Raw genomic sequence first — 10,439 nt, 5'->3', positions numbered from 1 at the left:
AAATTAATTAGTCTCACTGAGGAGTTACTTTCCTAGTTTGGAAAAAGCCCCCTTTGCTCCTGTTGGTATTGACTACACAGTCAACTGGATAGACACAATGTTTACCCTCCTAAGAGGTCAATTTAACTGCTCCAGGCAATACAGTAAATGTAAGAACACACTTTTCTGCTGTTTGGTTTGGAGGCATTGACCACACACAGACTCTTGGTTGAGTAAAATTGTTTCAGGCTATTGTTTCACTACCCATTTTTATGAATACCTATCCTTGATTCTAATATGATTCTTAAATTAGTAATTTTCTGTTTAGGGATGGTCGCTTCCCTAACAGCAGCATATATATATATAAATATTTATTTCAAGGGAAGCAGACAGACCTTATCAAAAGGAAGCTGTAGAATTAAATAAGACATGTAAATACTGAAATTATGAAATCCTACAAAGTGCATTAGAAAATAATTTTTCCAACAAAACACAAGCTCATTAATATAATTTGCATATATTTCCACAACAGTACTTATATGTTTATAGTATCTTCCAGTGTAGGAGTGATGCAATATTTGTCATGGAATCAGAGCTGCCCTTCACATTTTTACATAAGGTATTTCTGCAGGAATGTGCTGCCTTCCCCATGTAACTTAGAGATGTCCATTTTTAAAACTACATGAAAAGTATATTTGAGCTGTTTATGCTTACATGGTGCAGATTTTTATGAGAAATTGATGGCTTCATTGTAGACTTTGGATAAGTGTTGCAGTGCTCCCAGAGCTTCAGACCTCCCACCCCTTGTTCTCAAGTAAAAATTTTGGAAACTGGAAAATTTCATTTTGGTATTTCCTAATGAAATGGTTTTATTTTATTTATTTTGTTTTCCATTTTCTATCACTGAACATTTTCCTAAGAAATACCTAGGAAACCCCACAAACAAAAATCCCAGCAAGCTTAAGTGGCCTGAAAATGAAAGGATGTTTTTTTGGGCTGCCTTGCACTGGCTTTTAACCATCGGTCTTAAGGTCTCCAGTTTATAATGTTAGCATGTCATCAGGAAATTAAACCAGTAGTTAAATTCTCCCCTTATCTAAAACATCCTAGCTCAGTTAAAGTTTACTTCCTAAGAGATAATGTGAACTGTCGGACCACTGAACTCTTTGTTTCAGCAAATATTTCAATATTTTGTGTGTCTCAGGAGCCAGTGAGATTGTCCTTTAGCTTACTGTTTTGGGCACATAGTGAGCAGATAGGAGACATGGATCAAGGGCCCCTTGAGCAGAAGAGGAATTCAAACACACCATTTTCTGTGGGGAGGTGCTCTCAGAGAGGGACTGCTTTCTTTTCACTTTTTGTTGTAGTCCTCAGTAATTTGGAGGTGAAACTGTAACTTTGGAAATAACTGAATAGGTTTTTGCTGAAAACCACATTTGATGAATGTTTTATTTGCTGAAAAATCCATCAACTCTGTGTGAATAATTATGGATTTAAGTAAATTCTCTCTAGAGAGTGTATCAGATCATTTTAGAGTGCATAAAGTTAGAAACCCAGAAAATGTTCTGCAGTCAGCTTCCTGTACGTACGTTAAAAGTGGGAAGCCCTGTTGGGTTTTCCTTCCTATGACAGCTTGCCCATAACTCTTTAATCAGTTTTCCATAGCTGAAAAGTGTTGCTGGCTTTGTTTATTACAGAGAACTGTGGTCTGTGTTTTCTTCTTGGTATACCCAACATGAATCATGGTTTATAAACATCCTGTTGGTATTGGTCGAATAACTGGGGACTTAATGAGACTTTGATCTTTTCAAGTAACTCACATATAAGGCACAATGTCGGTACTCTTCAAAGTGTTAACATGAAAAAAAAAAACCCAAAAATTCCTCATACAGGAAAAAAACCCTTCCATGAGTGTAGGATGTACACTGAAATGTGTAGTGTTTCTAAGAATATATCTTAAACTCCCTAACATATTTTGATCCAAGGAATACAACAACTGATTTGATTTCTTTCTGCTGTTTTATAAGAATATATTCAGGAATTTGTTTCAAGAGCTGTGAGAAGGGTGGGCTATTTTGTAATCCTGACTTTTTAATTATTTTCTTTGTTTTCTTCTGCTATTTTAAAAAATATCCTAAATACACACTGCCTAACATCAGTGATAGAAATGGTTATATACATGGTAATATAATTATCCTTTAGAAAGTCCCATTTCTTCTTGGGTCTAAGGATGGCAAACAGTGCTTCATGTAAAAACAGTTTTAAAATGACATAATTTATGATGCAAGTATTCTGAAAATAGAGCATTTGTGAACCAGTCAAGTGTTATGAAACAGTTTTTAGAAACATCATTTACAAGGTGGGGTTTTTTGTTTGGTTTTTTTTTTTTTTTTTTTTTTGGTTTTGTTGGTTTGTTTTTTTTTTTTTTTCCCCAAACTTGACAGTCCTTTAAAGATGACCCTGTGGAGTACAATAGATGGGACAAACAGTGAGAGACACTTTTCAGATTGCTGTTGAATAACATCTAAAGCTTCGTGGTGGCCCCTTTGATGTGAACCCAAGGGGACTGACCACCTGTGTTGCTTTGTGCAGTGATGATTTGTTAATCAGGAAAACAAGAAATACAATATGGCCTCAAGTAAACTTTTAAGGAATCATAGATTAAATTTAGGGTTTTTATCGTGATCTTTATAGCAGTCTTTATACAAAATAAGTAATTTCACCAATGCTATTAACTGCTTAATCCAGTGGGTTTGCATCTAGACTTCCAAGACCATAGTTTTTTCTTTTTTAGATGTATTTTCCATATATCTCCTACATTAAACTGAATAAAACAGGTTAGGATTTTAAAAGGTCAATCAATGTACATGACCATTTCCTTTTTTACAGCTTTACAGATGTGAAGTTCACTCAGGGGTTTTTGCTTCACAAGTCATTACAGATTATTGAATATATTTCTGGAGTAGCCACTACTAAAGCAAAATCTCCTGTGGCCTGATTTGTTCCCTAAGAATAAACAAAAGAACTAACCATTATTATTTTACAGACATTTAGAAAGATGAAGTAACCTGGTATTTTATAAGATAATAAATGCTGATGTCTACACTCTTGTTTCCATGGATTTCAATACTTATCAATGAAGCAGTGACAGATACTTTTCAATTTTTATATTGGCTGTAAATCAACCATTCTGCAGTCATCTGAAGTAGTAGTAAATACCACCTCTTTATAATTTCCTGAACATAAAAATTATATCTATTTCTTCAATTAGGAAGTTAATGTCAAGAGGATATATTAAAGCTTGAATTTCAGAAATAAAGTGCTGGACTGGTGAGCATCACAGTATTTAAGATACTTGCCAGTCATTTTTTCCTTTTCAGAGAGGAATTGCAAAGGGAAAAAAGAGGGATTGTTATAGATAAGCCTACAGAATACTGTCTTCTAGAATGTGTAATTTTCTTTCTCTACAGAGAGTTCCAAAAAATTGGTAATATAGGGTTTTCTTCAACAATGGCATTTTAGCTTGTCGTATTTTTTTGTAGAACACATATCTGAAGGAAGACCCATCATACATGTTTAGATGTATTTATGAGAGAGAAAATTGCTAGGGAATACTTAAAATACTAATATTCTTGGCTGAAGGGCTGAGTGATTGAGAAATGCCAGTTTGGTTCAGGCAAGGACACAGAGTTCAGTTCATGTCTCTAACATTGGTATAAAGGAGGTCTAAGTCCACAGGGTTACGCTGATTTGAGTGTTAGGGGGAACGCATTAGTGTCCTCCGGGCTTGTTTTACAGGTGGCTAAGCCCACCTGGTGAATTTAAGTTTCAAATGGCTTACAGACCTTCCTCCTTATTCAGGACCTGAAGTCAAATCTATCTTTTAGGATGTAGGCTATTAAGGGACAAGGCCAAGAGGTTCTGTTCCGTGGTGTGCTGAACATCTGATGAATGTCCTAAAAATTCCTCCAACTTTTGAGTCCTCAATACAGGGGCTGGGAGAAGCCGAGAAGCTTGGGGCTGTAGCTGTTCTAGGCTGGCTCTAGGCCCCCAGCTTTCAGTTCATGTCCAGAGTGCTTTTAGCTCACACGTGGGAGTGCACGTTGTGGCACTTTTCAATCCAGACCCTGGAGCATTCAGAAACACAGGCACGGGCAAAGGTGGGAGCACATGCCAATCAAACCTGTGCGTTTGGGTAAAGGAGCTGCCTCCTTCCAGAGTGGCAACCTGCTTAAGAGGTGGGGTAGAATAAAATGACATAAGCCCAGAAGTAGAACTATAATAAAATCACGTGGGCAAAGTTCTCCTACTACTTTGTGCCGCAAGTTTTATTAGTAGTGCTCATTCTTTTTCCAAAGCGTGCCCTTGTGATACAACTCCATGTTAAGGATATTCTACTGTCATCCAGATAAATGTGTTTCTACCTAAATGCTACTGCAAGCTCACGATTTCCACTTAGGATTTGTTTAGTTCTGTTTAGTAACTCTTTTCTCTTTTCAAGAGAAGTGTTGCTGTTTTTGCCTTGTTTACTTTAAATCCACCGTTGGGATTAGTTTGGTTATTTACTCTTAATAATGGAAATAAGTCAAAGGGGAAATGCTTTTTACACTGAGCAGGCACCATGTTCTCCTGGAATGAGCATTCTTTTCCTTTGTTTTTGAAACAATCTTTTGATTTCTTTGGTTTTCCTTTCATGATGTTTAGGGGAAAAGGAAACTGCTGTTGAATACGGGATGCCTGGGATTTCTGTTTTACATTAGACTTTTTAAAATATTTGAACTCTGCTTTGTGACGGAACAAATTAGAGCTGAAGCTGCAGGGTGGGTAAGGAGTTTCAAGGTTTCCTTATTTGATTTTCAGGGGTCTATATTTACCCTACTCCATTTTATCCTATGAAGTACCCTTTCTGCTCCTACTAAACAGTCTTTTTATTTGTAGCAGGCTTCTAAACTCAGTTACCTGCACAGCAGCTGCCAACCTTCTCTACTGCTATGTCATAAGAAATCCAACCAAACAACAAAACCCTAATAAAAATAGCAGATTTCTTCTGTTATGTGCTTTGACAGACAGATGAAAATTTCCCATACGCGCTGTTTCATTTTTGTTTATTCTCTCTGCCTATCTCAAAGCACAATTTTTTGTAGCTTGCTTTCAGCTTTAAGAAAAGCAAAACCTTAAAGCAGTGTGTTTTCCTTTCCTTAGTAAGAAGCCGTTGAATTAGAGACCTGCATGTTGCAGTTTTGTTCAGTGGGGCTCATACAGTGCTGGCACTGCAAATTGGTGCCTTCCCAGAGTCCTAGCAAGGCTCCATCTAGAAACCAGTACTTGGTTCAGATGCTTGTGACAAGGGGATGTGTAATCTCCTTGCTTCTGTATTGGGTTTATTTGCTGCGTGATGGAAACTTGAGGGAGATTCACTTGCTCAGTAAAAAGGAAAGTGAGATGAAACTCATTTCCTAACATATTTTATCTATGCCAGCAGTTTGGTAGTTCTTATATACAGTAAGCAATAAAACTAGTTAAAAGATCATTAAATAACTCCCATGAAGTTATAACAATGCAATAAAAAATCTAACCAATACAGAGCACCTTGCATCATGGAGCCCTTTAATCAGTTTTTTTCCTGGGCTGGGTTCAGACCAGTGACCATAAATCTACCAGCTATCCAATCTCCAGCACTGCGTTTCCTCTTTTGCTCTGAGATCCTGGGCCACCATGGAAGGAGAAATCTGAAATCTTGCTGTAGTCACTGTGGTGTGCCAAACAGCTGTTCAAAGCTAGAGAAGTTGCTTTGAACAAGGCAGAGAGAAGTTCTGATTTTAAACTTCTATATTAAAGTGGTAATGAAATGTATTTTTGTACATAGCTTTGAAAATCCCTACTGTGGAATCATGCTCTATCAAGGGTCATTTTAATAACATTGATTGTTAAAAGACACAGCTCCCAGTGTAAAACCAGAACTCATTAGAATTCAGGATAGAGCTGATTACAGAGGAATGCGTAAAACTGAATATTAAGAAGATTAAGGAGAGCTGGATATCAGTGCTATATTCCAAAGGGAAATCCACCATGTACTTACTGTCCCAATCAGTGGTACCCAAAGGCAATGTGTACCTCTGTGCATGTACCCTATTGGAGAGGGAACTCTGAGTTTGGCCAAGGGTAACTATAAATATTAAAACTTTTATTATCAATGTTTGATAGAAACATAAAAAATTTATAGTTGTATACAAATTCTTTCTTTAGCAGAGGAAACACATGAGATTTTGTACTGCCACTGTTAAGTCACTCTTTCAGACAAAATCTAATTATTTCTCCCCGAATTTCTTTCTTTAACAGAGGTGGCATCATCCGAAAGAAGTAAGAGAAAATGAATAGCTGAAGCCCTGTATATAGCTAAATAGCAGATTGTGTATCAAGGTCATTCAGATAGGCTGCTGTGCTATGTATTGTTTCTTTTTCTTTTTTTTCTTTTTTAGTTTCCAATCCCCTGGTCTCTCTGCCTCCTTTTGCTATTCAGTATGTGTTTGTCACAGACTCTCTCTTGTTTAGAAACAAATGCATTCAGACATCTTTGGTACTTAGAAAAGCAGTCTCAAATTATAGCAATCATTAGCATAACAGGAATACATAGGAGTTATCCAGCATGTGGAAAAAAACCTATGAAGCCTTCAATGCACTCTGTAACTGTATGAGAGGGAAATTAGAGATATCTACCCAATTGTGAATTTCCATGCCCCTATAACATGCAAACAGAATTACTTTCCACATTGTTGAGAAAATTCATTAAGCATATGTAGAATCTGAAGAATCTTGTCTTGTAGTGGGAAGCTGTATGAAATGTAGCAACACTTACGTGTTTAAAATATGATTATCAGAATTGAAACATAGAATTAACCAATCTTATACCATTTATGATAATGGAACAATAAATGTAAACTTCCTGAAAAATACAATGTGCAAAGAAACTAATTTAGAAACTAACAGACAGAAGTGGCACTAGTATCATTCTAGAAATATATTTTATAGTTCTGTTGTGAAGTGTACAAAAAATCAGGACATATGGGGTTTCTACATTTTACTGCTGTTTTCTACCTTCTCAGCTGGTGTCTTTTAAGTGACAGAGAGACAGTAGTTACTGGGACCCTTTCCCCCTCCCAGCATCACCTCAGTAAGGCCCCAGCTTGGCTGTACCTCTGTGTGATACTCTGCAATAAATAGCCAGTAATCAGCTCTTTAATTTGTCTTGGGTCCTTTGCAAGACCAGTAACATTATTGTTGCAGAAGCACTTGAAAAATACATAGGGAGGATAAAAAAAAACCCCAAAACAACAGAAACCAGCCATTTAAAATAGTCTCCGAGGCTACCTATCTTCCCATGTATTGTTACTACCATGCTGCCATGGCCCGACTGCAGTTATTTTCCCTGTGGAAAATAACGTGAATCCTTTTGGCTTTCATGCAAACTACACTGTGTGGCCAACAGAGTGTGAATTTTCCTATATTTTGAGCAAAAATGCAATATGTTTATGGTGACACTGCTATTGCACTAAGTTACAAGATTCACTTCAGTTACATTGCTATAAGTTTATTTAATTTAGATTAACAAAACCCATCATAGTATTAAGATAATCAAAACTGTGTAAATAACAGAAGCTTCTTTTGAAAATGAATCTATTTTTGAATAGACAAAGAGTATAATACATTTTGCTGTAGTCTAGGACAAAATGCCGTGTATAAGAGTTTCAATAACTGTCCATGGACTGTCTTTGCTGTAAATGAATGTTTTTGAATAACACCAGTAATCTGAAGGTAATGAAAGCAGTTTATGCAAGGTGCAATAAACAGCCATTGTTGTGTCTACAGAACATTACTTTATGCTACTGTGAAGATGATGTCTTTTTAGTCTTCTATCTGTTTTGAAAAAAAAATAAAATTCAGAGGCCACTAGTCTGAAAGAAACAAGGACAAGATAATAACTAGAGATGCAATTAATCCCTGTGCTTTGGAATAGGACAAATTGTTACAACAATCACAGAGAAAGCTGTACAGAGGTTACAGGGAGGCAAGTTAGTGCAATGCTTAAAAAAAGGGAACAAAGAGTGTTAGAAAGACCTAAATTACAAGAGCAAAGAAATGAAAATACTGCTTAATAAGAAACAAATGTTGCATGCTGTGTATTAACAGTGGAATGCTTGCAGAAAATATGGAAAAGTCTTTGTTTACTCAACCCTGACTCATGGGCAAAGGTTTACATAAACTGGGCTTCTCTCCTGATCACAAGTATGTGGGAAGTCCTACGGGGATGGGTAGTCAATAGAGGGCTTCTCACTCACTTGAAATCAGATAAATGTTTGGATTCAGTCACTCAGGGTAAAAACTTGGTTGCATAATTGTCAGCAAAAAGCTCCTATTTTATCACTGGGGCCAAAATCTCACTAATGCAGCAGGCTCCAGATTTGTTGCCAGCACTGGTTTCTAAAGGAGCAGTGGAGTGCTGGCAGCCAGGATCCATGGCCGGATCCTAGCCCTGCTCCCGTATGGCAGCACACGTTGCTGTGGGGCTTCCCAAGCTGCTTCTGGGGCTCTCTTTCACTCACTGACAGGAATGAGCTTTTGTCTTATGTGCAAAGGAGGAAATGTGAGCAATAAAAGTCCTCCTTAATGACTATAGAGAGCAGATCCTGCTTTCAGTCATGCCCTTTCAACCTCACTGAAGTCGAGGCCATCTTGACTCATCAGGTCTCTTTCAAGCCTGCATCACCTCCAGAAATCCAGAGAGCTTTTGGGATGTTAAGGACCAGGACCAAGAAACCAGAGGTTTATATAGTGGGACATCAGAGTGGGGAAGAGAAAATGCACCTAGAAAGGACCACAATGGGTCATATAAACCCTTATTACAGTCTATAGCAATTTAATGAAAGTAAGTCAGAATAAATAAATACTTGAGGTAGAACCAAGAGGCAGCTGACCCAGTCAGTTGACCTATTGCATCACTAAATTACCCTCCTCAAGGGGAAGGGATAAAAGTTCCATGGGTTTTGTTTTTTTTTTTCCTGCTTTAAAAAAAGTTTTAATAATTCAAAGAAATGCCTAATGTTGGTAAATTTACATGGTAAGTACTTGATGGATTGAATTAATTCCCTTCTTTGTGTGCTGACATCCTTCTCGCTGCATAGGGAGATTCTACAGATGTAGAGAAATGCTGCACAGGATGGGATGTTTTTTTTATGGCATTTCCGTGTGCTTTAAATCTCTGAAGAGTTTTCTGTGTGTGTGCTTTATATTGAGTCATTAAGTACATTAAGTAAAAACAAGCTTATTCACAAACCAGCTTTGATCTAGGCTTCCTGTGATTTATCTCGGCTGCCTATAGCATGCACTGAAATTCTACCTGATTGTTATTAGCTCCCCAAATATTTATATCACTCTAGATAATCAATGCTTATCACAGCCAATACAGACGTTACAAGTTCCTCAAAGAACGGCACTGTCAGCATAATAGCATTTTAATTATTGCAGCATATGTTCTCAAATAAGTCTTTTCTTTCCAGTATCAATTTAAACTATACACATCTTATTAATAGATGATGTTAAAAATATTGTACATGTAAATTACAGCTTTTCCCACTAAGTGTAAGAAGCAATAATGCAATGTCTTGGAGGTATAAATGTTCACTTAATTTAAATCATGTTGCTAGCGCTGTTTTCTGTTTTCATTCCCTTGCGTTCGCACTCTCTACAGGATGTTTTTCATTCAACTGCTGTGTAAAACAAATTTGCTTGTGGGGGTTTGGTGATATAAAGCATCTGACTGGCACCAGTGCATTAGCTATTCTACATGTAGCTGAAAACATAAATTCAATATTTGGAGAAGTAGAGATAGCAGCACCTACTGGTTTAGAAGACTCAGATGACATGGTTTTGGTTATCAAGTGTGCTGCAAGTTCACAGGGAAGTTCCATGGAGAACACGCTGAGCCCTTCTGTCCCTCAGCTTCCCAACTTTATGTAGCCTCTTACTCCCTGCACCATTTTGAAGTTCTCCAAAAAGAAGTGCAATGCTTCTTTCTTTTATAAAAAGAAGTTTCAGAGAAAATTGTATTATTAACTTTGTAAGGGAGACTAAATGTTCATCTGTCTCCTAACAGAATCTAGTCTAGAAACCCCACAAAAATAACTTCTGTAGGCAGCACAGTCATGCTTTGAAAAGGGAAATCACTCTTTATCTCTTTATAAAAGTACTTGCTGCTCATGCAAGTTATTAAGGACTCAGTTCTGAATCAGAATTCTGATTCTGTCTTCTGGATAGACACAAATCAGAAGATAGATATACAAATTGTTGTGAGGATTTTTCATGCTTTAGTTACCTAAAACTTTGACTCTCTCCTCTCTCCTAAAAACACATTGCTTTTATTACTGTTCTCATGCCACGAATCTGTAATTTTTTGTCTCTGATAT

This window comes from Corvus hawaiiensis, chromosome 9 (assembly GCF_020740725.1).
Source record: "Corvus hawaiiensis isolate bCorHaw1 chromosome 9, bCorHaw1.pri.cur, whole genome shotgun sequence".
Lineage (NCBI taxonomy): Eukaryota > Metazoa > Chordata > Aves > Passeriformes > Corvidae > Corvus > Corvus hawaiiensis.
Note: the sequence above shows the minus strand (reverse complement) of the source record.